Source organism: Zingiber officinale, chromosome 8A, assembly GCF_018446385.1.
Source record: "Zingiber officinale cultivar Zhangliang chromosome 8A, Zo_v1.1, whole genome shotgun sequence".
NCBI lineage: Eukaryota > Viridiplantae > Streptophyta > Magnoliopsida > Zingiberales > Zingiberaceae > Zingiber > Zingiber officinale.
Genome location: NC_056000.1, coordinates 1,524,785 through 1,552,672, shown reverse-complemented (window position 1 = coordinate 1,552,672; position 27,888 = coordinate 1,524,785). Strand labels below are relative to the sequence as shown.

At 36.0% G+C, this 27,888-nt stretch overlaps 1 pseudogene; it reads left to right on the top strand.

The window, feature by feature from the left end:
* The first annotated feature begins 241 nt into the window (after positions 1–241).
* LOC122009502 lies at positions 242–25,938 on the top strand (annotated as a pseudogene).
* Positions 25,939–27,888: the final 1,950 nt, after the last annotated feature.

The following is a 27,888-nucleotide window of genomic DNA, read 5'->3' as shown; positions in this document are numbered from 1 at the left end:
ATTCTAGTTTCATTTATGTTTCTTATCAGTGGTAACTATGTCGAACAAAACTTGAATTTTGAAACGATGTTCATCTTGTCCCTGCATCAGCCTTGTCATTAGGGCTATGAACTGCTGAATTGTTGCAGGGTGACTTGGGCCTTCCTCTTTTAATTGCACCATGCAATTATTGCTTTTATTTGATTTTTTCTACAAAATCCTTAGCCTTCATTTCATACATAATCATCTTTACTGGTCGCTAATGCTTGTAAATTGAGATAGCGCAGCTGCTATAACTCAGCTAGCTCAACATATATGACATGATCTTTGTACCACTTGTAAAATTGTTTTGTTATCTTTTCTAAAGTAAAAGTTGTTCTGTCAATATTGATTATTGCAATTGTCTTGTTGCTACGCGTTGGCTATCCATCAACTGGTTTATTTTATTGTAAATTTTCTTCGGATATAATATCGTACCAAAATTTTTGATATACCATAAAATCGGTATATTTCGGTACAATAAATATAGTATATTGAATTTTTATATTTTTTCCATATTTCGATAAGAATGACTTCTTACCTTTTGATATGTCCTTTAGTTATTCCTTTTTTAATTTTATTTCAACTGTACCATCAAATGAAGCACTCACATTTGTTTACCAATCTTTTGCCTCGGTAACAACAGTCATACTAGCGTATCACGAAGCAAGACTTAGGTGGCGTTTGGTTTAGAGGTTTGGGAATGAGAGAATGGATTCATTCTCAAACCTTGTGTTCGGTTGATGGGAATGGAATCAAGATTTTTGAATGAAATCCAAAAATTTGGGTTTGGATGAAACTCACCCCCTTCTTGGGATTTGATGGCCAATAGGAATGAGAATTAAGTTTTGGACGAATATATTCTTAGTATATCTGTTCAATTTTTATTTCATTTCACTCTCTCTCCTTATTTTCTTTCATCATACTTTCTCTCTCCTCATTTTATCATCACACTTTCTCTCTCAACATACCTCCCTCACTTCATTCTCTCTCTCATCACACATTCTCTACCATTTTCTCTCTGTATTCTCTCTCATCACACACACACTCTCTCTTCATTCTCTCCTCATTTTTTCATCATACTTTTTCTCTCATTATACTTTCTCTCTCCTCAATCTCTCTTACCATACTCTCTATCCACATTTTCTCTCATTACACTTTCTCTCTTTTCATTCTCTTCCATCACACACTCTCTCCTCATTTTCTCTCATCACATTTTTCCTCTCTTCATTTTTTCCATCACACTTTCTCTCTCATCACATTTTCTCATCATACTTTCTCTCCTCAATCTCTCATTTCTCTCAGCACACTTTCTCTCTTATTATACTTTTTCTCTTCTCAATCCCTCCTATTATGCTCTCTCTCCTCATTTTCTCTCATCACACTTTCCCTTTTTTCACTTTTCCCATCATATTTTCTCTCTCATCATACTTTCTCTCTCATCACACTTTTTCTCTCATCGTTCTCTCTATTCATATGTTTCTCTCACTTTCAACTTTCTCTTCCATCTAATTTTTTATCTTATTTTCCTCTAAGGGTAAAAAAGGAAATTTAGGTTCATTCCGATTGAAATATTCAACTAACCAAATATTATTTTTAAGAATGATACCCAAGCTCATACCGATTCTCATGCCACAATACTATGATACTCATTTCCATTCTGATTCATAGGAAAGAACCAAACATCACCTTAATACTAGATGTCGAAACCTGTTAGGCTATTCACTCTTCTTCGTAAGCTCACTTGGCCTAATTATGGTTAGTATCAGGAATGGACTTTTTCTAAAGCATCTCTTTTTTTTTTTCAAATTGCATGTTTATATATTCAATTTCATTCTTGATTGAGCACAGTTAGACTTAGGGCCAACGAGTAAAGGTGGGTTGGGGATCTTTATTGGTGTCTGTATAACGAGTGCAATATTTGTTATTGTCGGCGGTTACGTTGCAGGAGGAATGGTAGGTGATATATCTATATATCTTTGATGTGTCCAGAGCTTATTATAGTGAGGATCTTTGCCCATCTAATTTTTTTAGTTCACTGGCAGCGTGTAGGATTAGTTAATAATACAAACTTTTTTTTCTGAAAACAACTATTGCAGTCTCTCATGGCTAGGTTTGCAGCTGCTAGGACCCTGACAGCTACTTTGAGATTAATCACGAAATCAACTTTTGAGAGTTCAGATGAGGGCCTTCACAAGGGGGCAAGTATGTAGAATATTTACACACTAAGTAGATTAATAAGTTAAGATCTACTTTATCCTACATAGAGATATAAATCCTCCTTTTTTAGTGTTGTTTCTTGCAATCTCAACATTCTTTGAGCTGCTTGTCGTCTTTCTCTACTCATTTATATTTCCTAAATTACCAATTGTCAAATACTACCGAGCAAAGGCTACTTCTGAGTGATCAATGGCAGTTACTGTTGATCTTGCTGCTGTTGGTATTCAATTATCCGTAAACTATGTAGCTGTAAGATTCATAAAATAACATTATGGCATTGCTTAATTTCAGTTTTCAATAAGCAGTTTAGTTTGTCTCGGATGTGAATAATTCATTGCAGTTGCAAGTGATGGAGGATCCGAATCAGTTTGAGCGCTTAAGTAACAAAGAACTTCTAGTTTAAAATATCGATTACGCGCTTGTAGGGGTGAGCATTCAGTTAATTCGATCCATAAATTAACCGAATTAATCAAAAATCGATTTAGTTTTGGTTAACTGGATCGAATCAAAGTTTTACTAAAACTAAATTAACCGAATCAAATTAAAAATTTGTTATTTCGATTAACACCGAATTAACCGAATTTATTTAAAAAATAATAAAAAGAATTTATACAAAATTAGTACCGAATTAACCGAACTAATTGAATTAACCAAATGTTCACCAGTCACCCCTACGCGCTTGACATCTTCCTGATATATGTCTTGACACTATCAAATTTCCCTAGTTTCATAGCCAAAGATACAAGATCTCATAGCTTGGGATCATGGTAAGTTAACGTCTCCGACATGCACTTTCCACCTGTGTACCTGCATTTACCTCCCTTCATATCCGTGGGACCGGCTCTAGGGGGGCCGCTGATGTGGCGGTTCCACTTTTTTTTTTGGGATCATGGTAAGTGCTCGAGCATTATCTATTCAGAGAAGAATTTATCATAAAAATAAAATGATAAATTTAATTTGACCCAGGTATACACTCGTTTTGATTGCCATTTACCACCTTTGGACCTTATGCGTGGGTATGTACCTTTTCTAAAGCTGATCAAGTTGGTATCAAGGAAAGACCTCATATTTGCTTGTCGCTCGTGTTTCCTCTTCATCCTAGCATTCTATTTCACAGTGTTGCATGGAGAAGACGGACTCAGCTATGGCTACCTTAGTGTTTGCATTTTGTCAAAAGCGCCAAAAGGATACAAGGTAATTACTAATCAATCAAGATCATTATACATACACATTTTGTTCATGAATTTTTATTTGTTGTATGTATAGTGTAGGGTCCGAAGCAAAATGCATTGGAAAACTTGTTGTTTGCAGTTCTAACTATAGGTATTTTCGTAAGCATTGGACTCAGCTGGTTATGACTAATTGGCAAAGGTTTGTAAGAAATTCTATAGTGGAGTACCAATATTATTATAAATATTATAGAATTTATATCATATCAAAATTTGGTATACTAAATTTTTGGTATACTGAATTTTCAGTGCAATATCGATATAATTTATTTTATATTAAAATTTTTGATACAGTTTACAATATGCGATTTAAAATTTGCTATACTGTATCGAACCACCCTTATTGATCTTGTAGTGCCTCTTGACACTCAAGTAGGAGGAGTCTGCACTTAATTAAGGATGCTAGCTAACGATGTGTTGACTATATAAACTTAAAGAATATAATTTAGATGAAAGAATTAAAAATGGTAACACCCAAATATATTCATATGCAAATATTATTTATTAGTTTGATTGTGTTAACATGGCATCGAGATGTGTTATCTAGCCAAGATTCCACTTGTCATGTACAATTGTTATGCTATCTAACCATTTCTTAATTTTAGAAACTAAAGGATTACTTTACAAAGTAATGGTGGATTAGAAAGGGTAATATACAACTATATTCGCATTATGATTTCAGTTTTTAGTTTGATTCGTTAATGTGGCAAACAGATGTGTTACGTAGTCAAAAATCCACTATATAGCCTTATACAATTATCCTTATCTAGATTTGAATGAATGATTAAGTTTGTAACTGTAAGGAAATATGTTGCTTAAACACGCAAACGCGCAACGAAAAAACATATTTCCTCCAGAAGATCCATGCGAAGAGAAAGAGAAATTCCTACATATACTAAGTTTTCTATAGCGTGAGAGATTATACCTTTGTAGCGTGCACATGATCTCCTGACAGCTCGGATCTCAACACGATCAAGCGTCCGTGCCTCTTTCAGTATCCACATGAACAAGTGTTCCTCCGTTTGCCTCATAAACTCACAAATATGAAGAAGTAAAACACTTATGGTTGTACTAGCAACCAAGAGTGATTTCGGCCAAGAGAGGAAGAAGAAGAGGAAGGATAACGAAAAGTAAGGAAAAATGAGAGTAAAATGGCTTAAGTATTTTTTATCCAATGAAAACACTTAATGACATTAATTCTATTAATGAGCCTTAATGAGTATTCACTCTCCATTAAGGGTCATTTTGAAACTCCTCATTTTTCATTCAATTTCAAAAATTGAATGTAATGATTCATTGAATTTCGAAAATTCAATGAATGTCTTCTCATTTATCCTCACTTAAGTCTAACTCAAGTATAACTCACTTGAGTCTAACTCAAGTCTAACTCACTTGAGTCTAACTCAAGTCTAATTCAATCGAGTCTTACTCAATTAATCCTCATGCAATTCAAATTCAATGAATGACTATTTCATTAATTCAACTTGTCTCCTTGAGTCTAATTTGAATTGGACTTAATCCAACAATTAGATCCAATTGAGTCCAACTCAATAAGTCCAATTCGGATTAGACTTAATCCAATGATTCATCATATGAACTCATCTTCAAATCTACTTGTTCTTTGTGTGTGACCCAATAGGTTCTCGAAACGTTGGCAATGTACCCAAATCAACATTTAGATACATAAGCAATGAGTGGCATCTAGCAAGGCATCATTGCTACCCAAGTGACGAGAAGGTCAAGATCCGACCTAACCTGTCCGTGGTTATTATCTTGTATGACTTGGTCCCTCTATCATTGATATCTAGATTGATCAATGAGGCATAGACCGTGTCATCCTCTTATCAACCTTTGTGTTTCTTGATCTCTAAGTAGATACACTCAATCAAATAAGCTCAATATCTCATATTGACTCATTTGAGCATGACCATGCTTTTTTTGTGTCCTACTAATCAAGGGGTCCATAGATATCGTTTCCGTCATATGGAAGGGATATATCCCATCTACATCACTCACATCGCTCCGCATAATTCATTGCATACCCAGTGATCGACTTTATTGTCCACCTTGTTACAAATGATGTTTGCCGATACCAAAGTATACAACTTCTTATGTAGGGAACCGTAGTGACTTCAGGTCAAAGGACTATTCATACCAATAGTCATATGAGAGTGTTTATGACGCTCATATAACGATCCATGAAATATTCTCATGGTGGGTCATTCAGTATATATTCTCTAATATATACTTATGTGTCAACCTGATATCTCATATCTATGACTTGTGAGATCAAGTCATCCGTTGACCTACATGCTAGTCTCAATGCATTAATATTGTCCTTGTATATTAATGTTTGACTAGAAACAGTTAAGAGTAGTGTTCTCTACAATATTTCACTATCAATTCAACCAATTGATATACTGTAGATAAGAACCTACTATTCAAGGATATTATTATACTTATTCAATTGGCACTGAACTGAAATAAATATAATAACCAACTTTGTCTTTTATTAATAATGATATATGATACAAAATGAGCCTTTTACTATCATCTCATAATTAATGCTAGGGTTAATACTAACAGTAACAATAAGAGAGTTTATGGATAACTTTTTCTTTAAAAAGTTGATGTCTGATCTTGAAATGATAATCATAGTTTATGTATGCATTGTCATTAATTTTTTTTTCTCTCAAAAGTCAGATTGTTAACGAGATTGATCAAACAAGTTGAGGTGTGACATACAAATTTAATAAAGAGAGTAAAATAAGTTTGGATAAAAAATATTATGACAAACAAGAGCCGGTCTCATTCATATACATCTCCTTATTAGGTACTTCCATAACTAATGTGTCACTTCCATTCATGGAACTTGTCTTTTAGGAATGCAAGGAACATCTCTTACTAAATATCAATGGTCTTGGCAAAGGTTGGAGAAGTAACTAGAAGGTTCCATTTTCCATCAATTTGAATGGCAACATAATGCATCAAGACTTCATCAAGAAACATAGAATTGTCAGGAGTAAATTAAGGTCTGCGGTGCACATTTTATATACTTTAAATCATGTGGTAAAGAAACTTGACCGAGTCATCATGCGAGTAGCATGACTCTGTTAAATTTGTTTTGTCAAACATAGTCAACTTAAAGATTTTGATAGAACTAATCTAGAGGCTAATATATTAAAACATAATGAAAGAGTGAGAGATGACTACAATGAGTATATTGTCACGTTTTTTTCGATAAATGTGGTTGTTTGTCATATTAGATAGATGTGGTTATGTCACATGAGGTATTTGTCGAATCTTGGGACTAGTGAGATATAAATTTCTACACCTAGTATAACTCAACCCCCCCCCCCCCCCCCCCCCTCTACATTCATTATGATTTACTTTCTCTACGTTAACCCTAGGATATGCTGGTAGGGGCTCCTCCTCATGCTCTTGTCATTTTCAGTTTCATTCATGTACAGAATTATTATAACTGAATGAGAAAATAATACAAGCAAATAAAACTCACAAAGTAGTGATCTAGATTTTTTTTACGGTTAAATTTTTATTATTTTAAATTATAAAGTATTATTAAATTTATGAAAGGTGTTTATTTTATTTTTCTTCCTAAAGAAATAAATTATTTTAGATACTTCTGAGAAGTACTCATTAGAGGCACAAGAATCACATGCATTTGAAAATGAACCTGTACACATTCCGCAAGCCTCACTCATTATGAAGACCAAATTTTACTGGAAAATACTTTTAACTTTGTCATATCTCCTAACTTTTTGCGGCTTGAGAAGCATGCTAGTTCATGTGTCGAACTGAAACACACTCATCATAGAAAATCAAATCATGTCACAGAAGATTTGAAAGATACCGAGAACTATTATCTAGATTTCTAAAAACTAATTAGCTAATCTCCTAGAGAATTGGGATGCAAAATAATCAATACTAATTAATAATATTTTTAACTAAATTGGATCATCCCAAATATAGCTGATCTAATTGTGTGCATAATAATAGCTAATTGGATCAGTTGCTAAGTGCACTTAGTGACAGAATATTTTGGTCACACCAATTTCCATTGCCGACCTCATTTTAGCAATCAAAATTTGTTTTCGTTACTCATTAGCGATGGAATCTAATTTTCATTGCTAAAATTAACGACGACATTAAAATCTGGTCGCTAAATATAACAACGGAAATTGATCTCCATTGCTAACATTAGCGACTGAAAATACTATTTCCATCATTATTTTTCTAAAAATTTTTGCCACCACTTTTTTTAAGATAAACAAACCAATACATATTCACATCCACAACATTCAAATTCATCAAACGCATTAACATTCACGAGACATTTGAATGTATGTTTGGGCAGAGCACAATTATTGGAACGCCCACTATCCAAAAGGGAAAAGATTTAGTGAAGGATCACAGTGTGTTGTGCATTGAATTAAAAAAAGAATTAATTTATCATTATTCTCAATCCTATTTCAAGACTAAGCAAATTAAATATTGGGCTGCGAATTATGTTAAGCATTAAATTTTAAAAATAAAATTGATGTTGGGGACTTGACGGGAGTTTTATGTACCGCACAAGCTATCTTTTTTTAATGTATAAATTGATCCTATTTTTATTAGCTTGAGATTTTAGGGTTAGTGACAGCCAATCAACTTTAACAAAGATAACAAAAGTTTAGTAAAATTTTGATTGATTTTTTGAAACTAAATGTAAATTGATTCGTGGGAACTAAACTTTTTGGAATCACAAGTTTGCTTGGAATTATTGTTGGAAAATGCAAATTCACTTTTTGGAATTACAGCTTGTTAAAAACTCAAGTTGGCATCGTGGAACTAAATTTTGTTGGAAATGCAAGTTGACTTCTTGGATGTACATTTTCTTGGACTACATTTTGTTGGAAACTAAATGAAATTATAAATTATTGGAAATTTCCAATGTATAAATAAGGGTCTAGATGGCACTTTTGAGTTGTACATAATGAGATATTCTCTAAGCGATCAAAATATTGTAAATAAGGATTTATGTCCGAAGCGATAAAGTCCTTTTATATATATATATATATATATAATAAGGATTTATGTCCGAAGCGATAAAGTCCTTTTATATATATATATATATATATATATATATATATATATATATATATATATATATATATATATAGTTTTAAAAAAAGTTAAATTCCTTATCTTTTGTCCACATTTTACGAGTCAATTTCTTTTTTTTTCATAGTTGGCCATCAAAATATTCTCTATATTTTGGTGAATATATATATTTTTTTACAATTTATATTGTAGAAAGCGTATGATATCAGGTTTTTCTTTTAACAGATTTTTTTTTTTATCATAGAACACTCAAAAGAATTATGACAATTTTGCCACACATGTAATATTTTGTCCGTAAGGAACTTTCTTTTATGTTTTTTTTTTTCACTTCACTAGGTTGCTTTGACTGATCGAGAGTGGAACTCCTCTTGAATTCTGAATTCTGTCTTCCTTCACCAAAAAAATGTCTTCCCCTTATCTGAAACTCATTTTCTCTCTTCTACCTTGAGGTGATAAAGCCTTGTCTATTTCTCATTTCCCTTAACAAACAAAGAGGGAATATAGATATTTGAGAAAATAAATTTAAGCATTCATCCTTTGTAACTCATCCACCCAAAATCAGACGGAAAAATTAAGTTAATTAACACATGTTGATAAAGTATAATTTTCTTGTCATTCCTCCCTCCACCTCCCCATGTTTTCTATTTCTTCATCACCTCAGTTAACCATCTCTTTGTTGAGAGACAATACCTTAAGCTAAACTGGGGTATAGTGTCTAAAACTTTGCTCAAGGTGCAGAAGACCAGAACTTAAGGTATTAAAAGGCAGAAGATGCAAGTAATGTCCCAACTAAACATATTATTTTGAATCAAACCTTTAGGCTTAAGTGCTTTAATTGACAGAATTCACCTTCGGGGCTATGGTACAGCGACAGGGTATTCAGGTGTTGAAAAATTGAATGAAAACGCGACGTGTGGATTGTAGTCCCACAAAGAAAGTGAAGCCTTCTGGCCGGCTGATTCGGAACAAAGGGGATGAAAATCCAGGGCCCGGATGACATCAACCCGAAGGATCATTTGTAAACCCCATTATTTGTAACATCAGCCAGACAACTTGTTGACCGGCATACAAGACAAGGAAAGTCGCCAGCTTACCTGCACACCACGTGGCAGCTTGTCCGCTCGCCACATGGCAAGCTTGCTGGCAATTTTGGCAAGCATGCAAGCCACGTTAACGTGGCTTGCTGGCATTTTTGGCAAGCATGCAAGCCACAACGTGGCTTGCTCGTTGGGCTTGCTCGTTGCAAGCGGAGAAGAGGCAGAGGTCTATATAAGACCATTAAGAAGCTTGAAGCAAGAGCAGAACAAAAACTCGAGCTTTATGTGAGCTTTGTGTGAGAGAAGCACGTGTGTGAGAAGAGCACATGAGCACTTGCTTTCCTTCCTCTTTGAATCCCCATGTTTCCATCCCTTCAGTTGTGCATTTCTTTTGCTCAACTCAACTAGTGATAGTTTTCGGATCGAGTTCAGATCGTCACGACAACCAGTGCTCAGTTGTGCTCGTGATCTTGTCGTTTTATCCTGGGAAACAGACGTCCACCTAATTCTCTAAGCACCGCGGAGGGGCCGAATCTGTTTTAAGGAGACAGCGCTCTGCTGGACTCGGCATCCACTCTGAGTTCATGTTGCAGCTCTCGACATCCTATCAGCAACTCTCAGCAACAACGTGGCGCTGCTCGACAACTCATGGTGTCCGCGACTCATCTACTCGCCGCGTGGCTCGGCTCGCTAGAGTCGACAGTTTGAGATTATCTGCTCAAACCTACTAGATTGTAAGTTCTTGTGACTCTGGCACACACTCGGAAGCGTGGAAAAGAGCTTCTGAGACGATCACACAAATTGTAAACGGGTTTATTCCCAACAAAACTTAAAACAGATTCGTTCTGTTACTATGGCGGCAGAAAATGTTGAGATGCAACAGGCTCAACATGTGCCGGCCTCCTCTGCCCCGATTGGGAACGTACCAATCAATCATGGGGAAAAGCCAGAAAAATTCACAGGAGTGAATTTCAAGCGGTGGCAGCAGAAGATGTTCTTCTACTTAACCACGCTAGGTCTGGCACGTATCTTGACCGAGGAGATTCCCAAGGTTGTTAAGGGTGTAGATGAGGTGAACACCCTCCTTCTTATCGACAAATGGAACGAGTCTGAGTTCCTCTATCGAAACTACATCCTTAACAATCTTGCCGACTCACTCTATCTTGTGTATTGTGAGATAAAAATGTTGGTTGCTACTCGGAAAACCTAGAAGTTCCACTGTACAAAAATTTTGTACAAAGGTCTGAACCTTTTCCTAGCTACCATGTGTTCTTTTAAATTAAATTTTGGATCGCCTGCGGAACTTATCACGTTTGATCCAAAACTTAATCTATTCGTTCTTTTAGGTTTTGACTTGGGTCTCCTGCGGAACTTAACACGTTTGACCCAAATCACCTTAAGTTATTAATTCCATTAAATATTAATTTCCATAATCGGTTCCCAGTACCGACGTGGCGAGGCACATGACCTTCTTGGATATGGGAACAACCACCACCGACTAGACAAAATCTTTTATAGAAAGCTAATATTTAATTTCCTAAAATAACTTTAGGTTAACCGAAAAGAACAATCAAATCACAAGGAAAAGAAAAAACAAAAGAACACAACATCGAAAAACATATTCGAAATTCTAGAATCGTAAGCCTCTTGTATTTGGTATTATTTCCAAAAATAACTAGTATGATGCGGAAAGGAAAAATTACTAGTTATACCTTTTAGAAAGACCTCTTGATCTTCTACCGTATTCCTCTTCTAACCTCGGACGTTGTGTGGGCAACGATCTTCCGAGATGAGAAACCACCAACCACCTTCTTCTCCTCCTAGCTAGGTTCGGCCACAAAAAGCTTAACCAAGGATGAAGAACAAAACACCAACCAAGCTCCAAGAGATGCTAGCTTTCTCTCCTTCTTCTTCTTCTTCTCCAAGTAGTATCCGGCCGCCACAAGAGCTCCAAGCCTTTGAGAGTTTCGGCCACCACAAAGAGGGAGAGAGGAAGAGGATGGCCGGTCACTCCAAGGAATAAAAGAGGGAGAGAAATAATAGAGGTTGTGTCTTGTGAAGGCACCCTCACCCCTTCTTTTATATTCCTTGGCCTAGGCAAATTAGGAAATTTAATTACAATAAAATTTCCTTAATTTCCTTGACATAATTTAATTGAGAAAAATAAAATAAAATTTCCAAATTTAATCTCTAATGGCCGGCCACATTAAAAGAGATAAATTAGACAAGTTTTAATCAACAATTAAAACTTCCTAATTTGTTTCCGGAAATTTTTAAAATTAAAATTTCTCTTTAAAAATCTCTTCATGGTTGATAAAAGAAAATTTCTATAATTTTAATTTTACAACATGTGAATAATTTTTAAAGTGAAAAAAAAAATATCTCACCAATCTACAGATAAGGAAAGAGATCTAATCTCTTTCTTTAATCTTTTGTAGATCTTTTACAAGAGAGATATTTTAATTTTAATTCTCTTTAATAAATTATATCTCCCACATAATAAAAATTAAAAATTATTATTGATAAAATTAGATCTTTTACAAGAGAGATCTAATCTTGGACTAAGATATTAATTAAATGAGTTGTCAGTAACTCACTTAATTAGTGGACATTCGATATCTTAAACACGGGGAGACTAACACACTCATAATAAGAAGGAGCCCAAAAATGTAATTTGGGATTAGTGCGGTAGTTCAATAATAGTTCTCTAGTGGAATGAATTATTATTGATAAAATTAAGTTGTGTGTTCGGGGCGAACACAGGATGCTTAATTTTATCGGGAGACCAAAACCAATTCCTTCTCTCAGTCCCTATCGTAGCCTCTTATTTATAGAGTACTATACCCACCTATACCCACCTTCTATACCCACCTAAAGGGGGCCGGCCAAGCTAGCTTGGGTTCAAGCTAGGGCCGGCCACCCCAATTTATACCTAGGCCGGCCCTAGCTTGGTTCCCAAGCTAGCTTGGCCGGCCCCCTTTAGGTGGGTATAGGTGGGTATAGTACTCTATAAATAAGAGGCTACGATAGGAACCGAGAGGAGGAATTGGTTTTGGTCTCCCGATAAAATTAAGCATCCCGTGTTCGCCCCGAACACACAACTTAATTTTATCAATAATAATTCATTCCACTATATAACTATTATTGAACTACCGCACTAATCCCAAATTACAATTTTGGGCTCCTTCTTATTATGAGTGTGTTAGTCTCCCCTTGTTTAAGATATCGAATGTCCACTAATTAAGTGAGTTACTGACAACTCATTTAATTAATATCTTAGTCCAAGAGTAGTACCACTCAACCTTATCATCATGTCGGACTAAGTCCACCTGCAGGGTTTAACATGACAATCCTTATGAGCTCCTCTTGAGGACATTATCAACCTAGTATCTCTAGGACACAGTTTCCTTCTATAATCAACAACACACACTATAAGTGATACCATTTCCCAACTTATCGGGTTTATTGATTCATCGAACTAAATCTCACCCATTGATAAATTAAAGAAATAAATATCAAATATATGTGATTGTTATTATATTAGGATTAAGAGCACACACTTCCATAATAACTGAGGTCTTTGTTCCTTTATAAAGTCAGTATAAAAGAAATGACCTCAAATGGTCCTACTCAATACACTCTGAGTGTACTAGTGTAATTATATAGTTAAGATAAACTAATACCTAATTACACTACGACCTTCTAATGGTTTGTTCCTTTCCATTTTGGTCGTGAGCTACTGTTTATAATTTATAAGGTACTGATAACATTATCTTCTGCATGTGACACCACATACTATGTTATCTACAATATAAATTAATTGAACAACTACAACTAAATGTAGACAATTTAACCAAATGTGATTCTTTATTCATAATGAATGTTTACAAAGTTTAGGCTTTCAGTATACACTCCAACAATCTCCCACTTATACTAAAAGACTAAGCTGCCATATCTGCTGCCATACATTTGATTCACAACCCTTCAACATGCCCATCAAAAGCTCTTGCCTTAAGGACCTTAGTGAAAGGATCTATAGGTCATCACCTGATGCAATCTAGGCGGCAACAACTTCTCCTCGTTTATACGATTTTTCGTATTGGGTGGTACTCGCGCTCTATTGTGTTTACTTACCTGATAGACTTATGGTTTCTTTGAGTTTGCTACTGCACCAACATTATTACAATAAATTGTAATAATCTTTGGACAAACCAGAAATTATATCTAAGTCTATCTTGAGGTTATTGAGTCATTCAGCTTTTATGGCTACCTCAGAGACTTGCCATATACTAAGCTTCTATGGTGGAGTCCAGAAAAACACCTATGCTTATCACTTTTTTCCATAGTTATGACTTTACCTCCTAAAGTAAACACAAAACCCCGAGGTTGACTTATTATTGTCCCTATCCGATTGGAAGTCAAAATCTGTGTAACCCACAGGGACCAAATTAACTGTCTTGTAAGCTAGCATATAATCTCTAGCGCCTCTAAGGTACTTTAATATATGCTTTACTGCAGTCTAATGTCCTTGTCTAGGGTTACTTTGATATCTGCTAACTATGCCCTTGGCAAAACAGATTTCTGATCTCGTGCATAACATACATTAGGTTGTCTAACTGCTGAAGCATAAAGAACTGCCTACATGTCCTCAATCTCCTTTGATGTCATCGGAGACATCTCTTTACATAAAGACACTCCATGCTTAAAAGGTAAGAAACCTGTCGAGGAGTTTTGCATGCTTAAAACGAGCAAGGATTTTTCCGATGTATGAAGCTTGGAATAAGTAAAATATTCTTTTCTTGCGATCCCTTATTACTTTGATCTCAAGAATATATACATTCTTCCAAGTCCTTTAAATCGAATTGTTTGGACAACCATACCCTTACTTCTGACAACATTTTGATATTGTTTCCAACTACCAAAAATGTTATCTACATATAGTACAAGAAATACCACCATGCTTCCATCACACCTTTTGTATACACAAGACTTATCCAGTTACTAAATGAATCCAAAGGTCTGGATTACTTTGATAAACTGGATGTTCCAAGACCTTGAAGCTTTGTATCAGTCCATAGACTGATTGAGCTTGCACACAAGATGCTCTTAGCCCTTTGCAATGAACCCTTCTGGTTGCTTTATATGGATGTTTTCTTCAAGATTTCCATTAAGGAATGTTGTCTTGACATCCACTTACCAAATAGATAAAAGAATCCGGATAGACTTAAGCATGACTACCAGTGAAAAAGTTTCCTTTTTCATCTAGCCTTGCTTTGAAAGTTTCTACCTTCTTGTCTATCCCTCTTTTCCTATTATAGACCTTTTTATACCCAAAGGCTTTTACACCATTTGGTGGTTCTACAAGCTTCCAGATTTTATTAGAATACATATATTCTAATTCTGTTATTCATTACTCTTTGCCAAGATATTGCATCTTTATCTTGGAGTGTTTCGTCATATGTCCGGAGATCAGGTTCATGTCCTCCAGGGATCGAGTCCAAAAACTCTCCCAAAACATGAATCTTTTTAGGTTGCTTAACAGCCCTCCCACTACGACAAGGCACTTTCTGCAATTGTGTATCATTTGTGATACGTGTTGCAGTTTCCTTGTGATATCTCATCTTGTACAGTTGGTACTAGATTAGACATACCTTTTATTACTTCCTTAAGAACAAATTTTCTTATGGGCACATGGTTTATTACATAGTCATTTTCTAAAAATCGATCTTTGATGCTAACAATGACCTTCTGATTTTTAAGACTATAAACCTACTTTCATTTCACTAGGATAACCCACAAACAAGTGAATTCCTGTCCAACTTATCATTGTCTCTCTTCTGCATATGTGCTGGACTACCTGAATCCGAATATGCTTCGAAATAGGCTTACACCTATTCAGCAATTCTATATGAGTAGAGAGTTCTGACTTTAGAAGGTACTATATTCACTCCTGTTTCTAGAGTATATTCTTAAAATGATTTTGATATAACTCATCAATCTACTTATTTCCATAAGAGTCCTATACCTTCCTTTTCCTACACCATTCTGTTGGGGTGTACCAGGTGCAGTTAGTTGGGATTGAATCCCTACTTCTGATAAATGACTCCTAAATTCTCCCAAGAGGTACTTGTCACTACGATCTTACCGTAGTGTCTTGATACTTTTACTTTGTCGTTTCTCCACATCAGCCTCGTATTCTTTGAACTAATCAAAGCACTTAGACTTGCGGCACATCAAGTAAATATATCCGTATCTCAAATAGTTGTCTATAAAATAGATGAATATTTGAAACAACCTCTTGCCTGGATGCTCATAGGATCACACAAATCAGAATGAACCAATTCCAATATATCTTTGACTCCTTACCCCTTAGACTTAAAAGCTTCTTGGTTATTTTTCCTTCCAAGTAAGACTCGTAGGTTGGAAAGATTTCCACTACTAATGAACCCAAAAGTTCATCAGCTACCAATGAATCCTACTCAAGTTAATATAACCTAGCCTTAGAAGCCAAAGATATAATTGGTTCATTTTCGAAGGTTACTTTCTCTTAAAGTTAGAAGATGTGTTACTAATTTCCATTTGTTGCATCGTGAGAGTTATTGGATTTATAAATTGCCAACCAACGTACCAGAACAGATAACTTCCCTCTTTTTCTTAATAACAACTTTGTTATTTAAAAGAGGCAGAATATCAAGTTCTTTAAATAGTTTAGAAACTGAAAACTAGTTCTTTCTAAACTTGGTGCGTAAAGACAATTACTCAAAAATCTATGTTTTATTCTTATCAAAAGATAAACATCTCCCACTGCAACAGCTACCATTTTTACAGTAGTGCCCATGTAGACGGTGTTTTAATTTTCATTTAGTTGCCGGGTTTCCTGGAACCCTGCAATGATTAATGACATCTGTATCTACACACCAGGTTCTGGTAGATAACACCACTAAACATGTTTCAACTAATGAATTAAATACACCTATATTGTTCTTAGTTCTAAGAAGACAGTCTACCTTAATGTCCAAGTCCTATTTCCAATCATTACAATTGAGATTACTAAGTCTTTCTTATAGTATGACTACTAGGGGATTGACAAACATTTTAAATCCTAAGAATCACAAAAAATACTTGGTCAAGATCAACTCCTTAAAAATCCCCATGAATTTTGTATGCCACGATAGTGTGGACGTATACAAAATCGAAGAGGAGATTTTATTCATTAATTTTATTATCTCGTCAACTTTACTTTATGACGAATAAAATTAATAGTTGATCTGTCTTTGATCAAATATTTGGTCAAAAACTTTTGAATGTAAAAAAAAATATTGATTCCTCAAACAATATTATTTAAATTCACCAACACCTCAAACACCGTGAATTTTGCATGCCACGTTAGTGTGGACGTATACAAATTCAACATTTGTAAAAGGAGGGTTTTAACCCATTAATTTTATTATCTTGTCAACCTAACTTTTTGACAAATAAAATTAATAGTTGGTATCATTTGGTCACACAAATAATAGCAGTGACTCCGATGGGGAGGATACTATTAGATGTGTCTAAGTTTATACCATTACTTGACACTAAGTCCATTAATAAGATTATGTCCCTTCCGTTGGGGAAGATCACACGCTCTTAATTAACTTCCTATAGTCATCCAAAAATGGAAGTCTGTTCTAGTAATCCACAAACAAGCTCATCTGTTATGGAGGAAGGCACTCAGAGCCAACGCGCAAGCTTGTTTGCATCACTTACAAACCAGTAATGGAGACCATGGGATTTACTTAAAAATCCCTCTCCCACTTAGTTATTTATAAATGAGGAATTTTAACTATGCTAGCCTACTAAATATGTAAACTAACATGCACACACAGCACAATATAAAAGCAATAAATAGAAAATCTAATTTTCAACTATTATGACTTTTATCTCTTGTTGTCCTCCGTGTGTTGTCATCCCAAGTTGCTGCCATATTTGGCCACTGCCACCGGGTCTAGCTGTCGCATCCATCTTGCTCCTAGTTCCGCTGCGCCTCTGGTCCTTAGAAGGTTCCACGCTTTGCAAGATTCGATCCGCGACATAAATAGAATTTTACATTTTGATCCTATATTCCTCGAAGGAATGTACATGTAAACTAGATCGAACATAAAATAAAATTTACATCCATCGATCCTATATTCCATAAAAGGAATGTACATGTAACTAGATCAAAAATAAAATCCTAATAAAACTAAATACAGCTCCTGCTGTATTTTATAATACAATCATGCACACACAATAAAATGCCCTTGACATGTCCAAGGGTCCAATCACACACATAATAACTATAAGTCATAATAGTTGGATCCTGCATCCACAAAGTTAGCACATCCTACTATTATCCTGCCTAAATTATGTATGACATGTGCATAATTAAACTAATACCAAATACACAGAGGCAAAACCCTAGCTCTGATACCAATTGTTGGTTGCTACTCGGAAAACCTAGAGGTTCCACTGTACAAAAATTTTGTACAAAGGTCTGAACCTTTTCCTAGCTACCATGTGTTCTTTTAAATTAAATTTTGGATCGCCTGCGGAACGTAACACGTTTGATCCAAAACTTAATCTATTCGTTCTTTTAGGTTTTGACTTGGGTCTCCTGCGGAACTTAACACGTTCGACCCAAATCACCTTAAGTTATTAATTCCATTAAATATTAATTTCCATAATCGGTTCCCAGTACCGACGTGGCGAGGCACATGACCTTCTTGGATATGGGAACAACCACCACCGACTAGACAAAACCTTTTATAGAAAGCTAATATTTAATTTCCTAAAATAACTTTAGGTTAACCGAAAAGAACAATCAAATCACAAGGAAAAGAAAAAACAAAAGAACACAACATCGAAAAACATATTCGAAATTCTAGAATCGTAAGCCTCTTGTATTTGGTATTATTTCCAAAAATAACTAGTATGATGCGGAAATGAAAAATTACTAGTTATACCTTTTAGAAAGACCTCTTGATCTTCTACCGTATTCCTCTTCTAACCTCGGACGTTGTGTGGGCAACGATCTTCCGAGATGAGAAACCACCAACCACCTTCTTCTCTTCCTAGCTAGGTTCGGCCACAAAAAGCTTAACCAAGGATGAAGAACAAAACACCAACCAAGCATATGCTAGCTTTCTCTTCTTCTTCTTCTTCTTCTTCTTCTCCAAGTAGTATCCGGCCGCCACAAGAGCTCCAAGCCTTTGAGAGTTTCGGCCACCACAAAGAGGGAGAGAGGAAGAGGATGGCCGGCCACTCCAAGGAATAAAAGAGGGAGAGAAATAATAGAGGTTGTGTCTTGTGAAGGCACCCTCACCCCTTCTTTTATATTCCTTGGCCTAGGCAAATTAGGAAATTTAATTACAATAAAATTTCCTTAATTTCCTTGACATAATTTAATTGAGAAAAATAAAATAAAATTTCCAAATTTAATCTCTAATGGCCGGCCACATTAAAAGAGATAAATTAGACAAGTTTTAATCAACAATTAAAACTTCCTAATTTGTTTCCGGAAATTTTTAAAATTAAAATTTCTCTTTAAAAATCTCTTCATGGTTGATAAAAGGAAATTCCTATAATTTTAATTTTACAACATGTGAATAATTTTTAAAGTGAAAAAAAAAATATCTCACCAATCTACAAATAAGGAAAGAGATCTAATCTCTTTCTTTAATCTTTTGTAGATCTTTTATAAGAGAGATATTTTAATTTTAATTCTCTTTAATAAATTATATCTCCCACATAATAAAAATTAAAAATTAAAATCCCTTTTTAAATTAATATGGCCGGCCCCTCTAGCTTGGGTTCAAGCTAGGGCCGGCCACCCCAATTTATACCTAGGCCGGCCCTAGCTTGGTTCCCAAGCTAGCTTGGCCGGCCCCCTTTAGGTGGGTATAGGTGGGTATAGTACTCTATAAATAAGAGGCTACGATAGGGACCGAGAGGAGGAATTGGTTTTGGTCTCCCGATAAAATTAAGCATCCCGTGTTCGCCCCGAACACACAACTTAATTTTATCAATAATAATTCATTCCACTAGAGAACTATTATTGAACTACCGCACTAATCCCAAATTACATTTTTGGGCTCCTTCTTATTATGAGTGTGTTAGTCTCCCCTTGTTTAAGATATCGAATGTCCACTAATTAAGTGAGTTACTGACATCTCATTTAATTAATATCTTAGTCCAAGAGTAGTACCACTCAACCTTATCATCATGTCGGACTAAGTCCACCTGCAGGGTTTAACATGACAATCCTTATGAGCTCCTCTTGAGGACATTATCAACCTAGTATCTCTAGGACACAGTTTCCTTCTATAATCAACAACACACACTATAAGTGATACCATTTTCCAACTTATCGGGTTTATTGATTCATCGAACTAAATCTCACCCATTGATAAATTAAAGAAATAAATATCAAATATATGTGCTTGTTATTATATTAGGATTAAGAGCACACACTTCCATAATAACTGAGGTCTTTGTTCCTTTATAAAGTAAGTATAAAAGAAACGACCTCAAATGGTCCTACTCAATACACTCTGAGTGTACTAGTGTAATTATATAGTCAAGATAAACTAATACCTAATTACACTACGACCTTCTAATGGTTTGTTCCTTTCCATTTTGGTCGTGAGCCACTGTTTATAATTTATAAGGTACTGATAACATTATCTTCTGCATGTGACACCACATACTATGTTATCTACAATATAAATTAATTGAACAACTACAACTAAATGTAGACAATTTAACCAAATGTGATTCTTTATTCATAATGAATGTTTACAACGTTTAGGCTTTCAGTATACACTCCAACAAAAAACGGCAAAGGAACTGTGAGACTCTCTGGACAAGAAATATAAATCGGAGGATGTTGGGGCCAAAAAGTTTATTGTTGGTCGTTTCCTGGACTATAAGATGAGTGACTCGAAGTCTGTAATCAGTTAAGTCCAGGAGCATCAAGTACTCTTACAAGAAATTCACTCAGAAGGTATGACTCTGAGCGAAACCTTCCAAGTGGCAGCTATCATCGAAAAACTACCAACTGGCTGGAAGGACTTTAAGAATTATTTGAAGCACAAGCAAAAGGAAATGAACCTGGAGGAACTTGTTGTTCGTCTTCGTATAGAAGAAGACAACAAGAATTCAGAGAGAAAATTGTTCTCTCAGGCTACTGTAAAAGTCAATGTTGTTGAGCACGGACAAAGCTCAAAACGGAAGCATCCAAAATCTTCCACGACGCAACCCAAAGGACAAAACATGAAAAAGAAGTTCTTAAGGAAATGCTACAATTGTGATCGTATGGGTCACAAGGCTTCATACTGTAAAAGGTCAAAGAAGAAAAAGCCTGAGACCAACCTGGCTGGAGAACAGGATATGAATCTCTGCGCCGTGATCTCTGAGGTGAACCTAATAGGTTCCAATCCTCGGCAATGGTGGATCGATACTGGAGCCACCAGACATGTGTGTTGCAGCAAGGAGCTACTCCACAACTTCGAAGATGTCACTGGAGACAAACTGTTCATGGGGAACTCAGCAACCTATGACATAATGGGCCAAGGAAAGGTGGTGCTGAAAATGACCTCGGGCAAGGATCTCACTCTGAACAATGTGTTGTATGTTCCAAAGATTCGAAAGAATCTAGTATCTGGATCACTATTAAGCAAGCATGGCTTTCGCATTGTCTTTGAGTCAGACAGAGTTGTACTGTCCAAGAACGGAGTGTTTATAGGAAGGGGCTATGTATCTGATGGGCTGTTTAAGCTCAATGTAATGACCATTAGGCCCAAGATAAATAAAAATGAAAACTCTTCCACTTATATGCTTGAGTCTTCGTGTTTGTGGCATGGTAGACTAGGACATGTTAACTACGATGTATTGCGTAGATTAATAAACATGCAAAGCATACCTACATTCCACCTTGACCCAAAACACAAGTGTGAGATTTGTGTTGAAGCGAAAATGACAAGGTCATCCTTTCAACATATTGAAAGAAGTAATGAACCACTTGACCTAATCCACACTGATGTGTGCGACTTAAAACGTACGCCAACACGTGGTGGTAATAAATATTTCATCACTTTTGTAGATGATAACATAAAATACTGTTATGTGTATCTTCTCAAAAGTAAGGATGAAGAAGCTATAGAGAAATTTGCTCTCTATAAAAATGAGGTTGAAAACCAGCGTAATAGAAAGATTAAGGTGGTTCGAAGTGACCGAGGCGGTGAATATGTATCACCATTCGCTGAGTTGTGTGCTGAACATGAGATCAGACACGAAACAACAGCTTCTTATACTCCTCAGCAAAATGGAGTTGCTGAGCGAAAGAATCGAACTCTAAAGAAGATGATGAATGCTTTTCTATTAAGCTCTGGACTGCCAGAGTTCATGTGGGGCGAAGCTGTGTTAACAGCTAATTACCTTTTAAATAAGGTGCCACGGAAGAAAATAGATAAGAGTCCTTATGAGTTGTGGAATGGAAGACAACCGTCCTACAAATATTTACGAATGTGGGGGTGTCTTGCCAAAGTGTTGGTGCCTGATCCGAAAAGGATTAAGATAGGACCAAAGACTATTGATTGCATCTTCATTGGCTATGCACAAAACAGCACTGCATATAGATTTTGTGTGTATGAGTCACACATGCCGGAGATACACAAGAACTTGATAATCGAATCGAGAAATGCCTTGTTCTTCGAGCATGTGTTTCCATATAAGACCTGAGAGGATGCTAGCTCCTCAAAACAGACAAATGCAACACAAGGCAAAGAAGAAGATGATAATGATGATGAACCAGTTAAGGTTGAGCTTAGACGAAGTAAAAGAGCTCGGGTAGAAAAATCCTACGGATCAGATTTTATCACTTTCATGCTGGAAAGTGAGCCCCGGAGTTACTCAGAAGCAGTAAGCTCATCTGATGGGCCTCACTGGAGAGAGGCAATTGTATCTGAGATAGATTCTATCTTACAAAATCACACTTGGGAACTCGTGGATCTTCCTCCGGGAAGTAAACCACTAGGTTGCAAGTGGATTTTCAAGAGGAAAATGAAGTCAGATGGCACAATCGATAAATACAAGGCTAGATTGGTAATCAAAGGATACCGACAACAAGAGGCCTTGATTACTTTGATACATACTCTCCGGTATCTAGAATAACTTCCATTAGAGTATTATTGGCTATAATTGTTCTATGGAATCTCGAAATACATCAAATGGATGTAAAGACAGCCTTTCTAAATGGGGATTTAGAAGAGGAAATCTATATGGACTAACCTGAGGGGTTTTCTGTGTCAGGACAGAAACACAAGGTTTGTAGATTGGTAAAGTCATTATATGGCTTGAAACAAGCACCAAAGCAGTGGCATGAGAAATTTGATAATACCATGAAAGAATGTGGATTCAAGATCAATGAATGTGATAAATGTGTCTACATGAGAGCCACAGAGAATGACTATGTCATCTTGTGCCTCTATGTAGATGACATACTTATCATTGGGAGTAATGATAAGAGAATCAAATCCACTAAAGACATGTTGAACTCAAGATTTGACATGAAAGGCATGAGCCTAGCTGATGTGATTCTAGGAATCAAAATTCTTAGAACGACAGAAGGACTTATTCTTAATCAGTCTCATTACGTGGACAAGCTTCTTGAGAAATTCACCAAGGGTGATACTGCATTGGCACAAACGCCGATAGATACGAGTCAACATCTATCGAAAAATCGAGGTGAAAGTATCTCGTAGATAGAGTACTCGCGAGTGATTGGAAATCTGATGTACTTGATGAGTTGTACACGACCAGACTTAGCCTACGCAGTAAGCAGACTGAGCAGATACACGAGTAATCCCAGTAGTGAGCACTGGAAAGGGATAACAAGAGTACTGAGGTACTTAAGGTACACTCGTGAATATGGACTGCACTATACAAGATATCCTACTGTGATCGAAGGATACAGCGATGCAAGTTGGATATCTGATATACAAGACTCTAAGTCTACAAGTGGCTATGTCTTCACTCTAGCTGGTGCAGTCATTTCCTGGAAATCTTCTAAGCAAACCGTAATAACCAGATCCACGATGGAATCTGAGTTTGTAGCTCTTGACAAATGTGGTGAAGAGGCTGAATGGCTACGACAATTCTTAGAAGATATTCTACGTTGGCTAAAACCTGTGCCGACGATTTGCATATATTGCGATAGTCGATCAGCAATCGGTCGAGTACAGAGCCATCTGTATAATGGTACGTCTAGACATATACGTCGTAGACATAATACCATTAGACAACTACTCTCAATTGGTGTTATCTCTGTTGACTATGTGAAGTCAAAGGATAACTTAGCGGATCCACTAACCAAGGGGTTAAATCGAGAGTTAGTTGCAAGCTCATCACAGGGAATGGGCTTGATGCCGTTGTCAGCAATCAGTGCAGAGGACACCCAACCTATGCTGACTGGAGATCCCAAGAACTAGGTTCAAAAGGTCAACTAATCTGCACTGATTAGACACACTGTAGGGAGAACCCAATGAAACAGTGACTAGACCAGGGTAAGCTGATAGGCTTTTAATGATCAAAAAGAGTAAATGCCAACTCTTGAGGGTTCACCTATGTGAGAAAGAAGTGAGGCCGCTTCGAAGAGAATTAGAGGTACAATTCTGAGAGCTTCTCACAGAACCAGGCGTGTTCATGGCCAAGAACGAACACACTCATAAGACCTGAACTATATCAGGGAGAGTCTTGGGTAAGATCTGTCTATGCTTACACCAACGGCCGAACAGTTCAAAGACATCACGTCTACTAATCAGCCAGTAAGCAAACAGAGTTTACAAGAGAAGGTTCAAAGGGTAACACCTACCTATCCTATACTCGACTCAACTGTCGAAAACTATCACAAATCCTTGTTTTCATTCATGTGTGGGATTGTTGAAAAATTGAATGAAAACGCGATGTGTGGGTTGTAGAAAGTGAAGCCTTCCAGCCGGCTGATTCGGAACAAAGGGGATGAAAATCTAGGGCCCAGATGACATCAACCCGAAGGATCATTTGTGAACCCCATTATTTGTAATATCAGTCAGACAACTTGTTGGCCGGCATACAAGACAAGGAAGGTCGCCAGCTTACCTGTACACCACGTGGCAGCTTGTCTGCTCGCCACGTGGCAAGCTTGTAAGCAAGCCACGTTGTGGCTTGCTGGCAATTTTGGCAAGCATGCAAGCCACGTTAACGTGGCTTGCTGGCATTTTGGGCAAGCATGCAAGCCACAACATGGCTTGCTCGTTGGGCTTGCTCGTTGCAAGCAGAGAAGAGGCAGAGGTCTATATAAGACCATTAAGAAGCTTGAAGCAAGAGCAGAACAAAAACTTGAGCTTTATGTGAGCTTTGTGTGAGAGAAGCACGTGTGTGAGAAGAGCACATGAGCACTTGCTTTCCTTCCTCTTTGAATCCCCATGTTTCCTTCCCTTTAGTTGTGCATTTCTTTTGCTCAACTGAACTAGTGATAGTTTTCGGATCTAGTTCAGATCGTCACGACAACCAGTGCTCAGTTGTGCTCGTGATCTTACCGTTTTATCCTGGGAAACAGACGTCCACCTAATTCTCTGAGCACCGCGGAGGGGCCGAATCTGTTTTAAGGAGACAGCGCTCTGCTGGACTCGGCATCCACTCTGAGTTCATGTTGCAGCTCTCGACATCCAGTCAGCAACTATCAGCAACAACGTGGCGCTGCTCGACAACTCACGGTGTCCGCGACTCATCTACTCGCCGCATGGCTCGGCTCGCTAGAGTCGACAGTTTGAGATTATCTGCTCAAACCTACTTGATTGTAAGTTCTTGTGACTCTGGCACACTCGGAAGCGTGGAAAAGAGCTTCTGAGACGATCACACAAATTGTAAACGGGTTTATTCCCAATATCAGGTTGTCACCCAGACATCCGCGGTTCGAGCCCCAGCTATGACGAATTTGTAAGATTTTTTTTTCCTAATGGGACACGCAATTAAAGGATGTTGGGTTTCTGAACTGCCCGCTGCGAGCGCTTTCCGATTTACCCTGGTGGTCGGTAGGAAATTTCCGTGGGACCGGACCGATCATCCCAAGCTCGACGTTATCCAACCTGATTAATTTTTTTTTTTTAATTGACAGAATTCTAAATGAATTTCTTGGTTCTACTATGAGCGTTTCTTTTAAACAGGTTTTTGTTGCCCTCCCAGATGAAGTGCTTGTCAAAATGAGTGCACCTCCGAAGACTGAAGTGCCAAATTTTCACCAAATCAACTAGCTGAGTGAGATGGTATTTTATTTAAATTTCCTACCAGACTTTGAATGATAGCTGCACAATTAAAAGCATTTTTGGATGCAACTGGCAGCCTCTGGAGATTGCAACAACCCCAGGAAAGCCTGGCTTCTTCCATAGCACAGGGCATATAGGAAGTTTATTTATATGACCATGATATTCGGAATTTTAGGTTCATTTATGTTTCTTATCAGTGGAAACTATGCCCTTTGGTTTAATTGGAAAACATAAACTTGTTATTTCAATAAAAATTTTACTGAGAAAGGTTTTATTTTATCATTATTTTACAATTTTTGTATTCAAATTAAATAAAACCAAAATTAAATTGACAATTACTATTCAACTTAAAATTTAAGTAAAATGATTTCTCTTTATTTGATGCATTAATGTTGCATCTCGTCTTAATGCCCTATTAGTTTTATTAGTGGGATTTGCATATTTTATTTTAAAAACTAGACACTAATTTTCCATTTTCCATTTATTATATATATATATATATATATATATATATATATATATATATATTACCAATTCTGATTCAGACGGAATTATAGAAAGAATATAAATCTGCCGGAATTATAGAAAGATTATGGGGTAAATTTTAATTTAGAAATTTATAGAAAAATAACTTTACATATGTTTTTAAAAGGAATCTTATGATCATTTAATTATTATTATTATTTTAAAAAACTATCGTGTTCAAATTTTTTCCATTTCTGTTTTTCGTTTGTTTCCTGAAAGAAGAAAGTACAACTCATCCTCATCTTCTCACACAACTCTTTCTCATACCTTTGGGCCTTCCTTCTCTTCATATCTTCTTCTTGAATCCTCATTTCGGTTTGAATTCTTGGAAGATTATTTTGTCCTCCTCCACACACGCTTTGAAGGTATCATTTTTACTGCTTTGTCTTTCTCTTTCAAATTGAAAGTTGTTTTCTTTTGGGCATTTTGTTTTAGCGTTTAGGATTAAAGTACGGCGTTCTTACTTTCAGCATATAAACTCTTAGGTAATAAGATTAGGAGATCAGTCTCCTTTTTTTTATATGGCTGATCAATCTTTTTCTTTGTAAATACTTTTGTACCTGGATCCATCAAGTATCTGTTATATTGTTTCGGGAAAAGAGAACAACCTTGCCGTCTGATTAACTAAAATATTCGCTTGTTCAGGGGGAATATATTTTATTTTTTTGTTTAGATTTTTTATATATATTTGTAAGTCACCTTTTTTATAAGGTAAAATTATAAAATTATTTTTAAATGACTAAATTATGTACCAATTTTATGTTTTATTTCTAAGGGCATCTGCAATGGAAGATTTATAGCATATAATTTATACTATAAATCTCTCAATATAAACCCCTCCCTCACTATATAGGTGGGGTTTATAGTTTTTTTTATAAACCTGTATCAAAATCTTGGGACCAGGTTTATAAAAAAAAATAGTGGAGAGAGGATAGAGAGAATTTTAAAAGACGTGGAGTTTTTAAAAGAGAGGTTTTATGATAATAGAGAGTGATTTTTAAAATAAGTAAGGTTTTTAACTTTTGATGTGGCTGTGCATAAACCTTTTTAAGAGGTTTACGATTGTGGATGCCCTAATCAGTAAATCAATCGAATTAATTTTTGTTTAAAAATCAGAATAAATCATAAAATACTTTACTTTTTATCGAAGTTAATTTTGAATAAAATTAGTTGATTGACTAAATGATCTACATAAAACAAATTCTTATGTGTTCGACTAATTCTCCTAATTATATTCATACCCACAAACATCAAGTTGGCCCAATATATTGAGAACAATGATTTTTTTAAACATGAATATGTTTGAAAAATATAATTCATGTTAAAAAAAAATAATTGCTTTTAATATATTGAGTCAAATTGAAATTTGAGAGTATGGATATTATCGGGAGAACCATCCAAACACATAGAAAT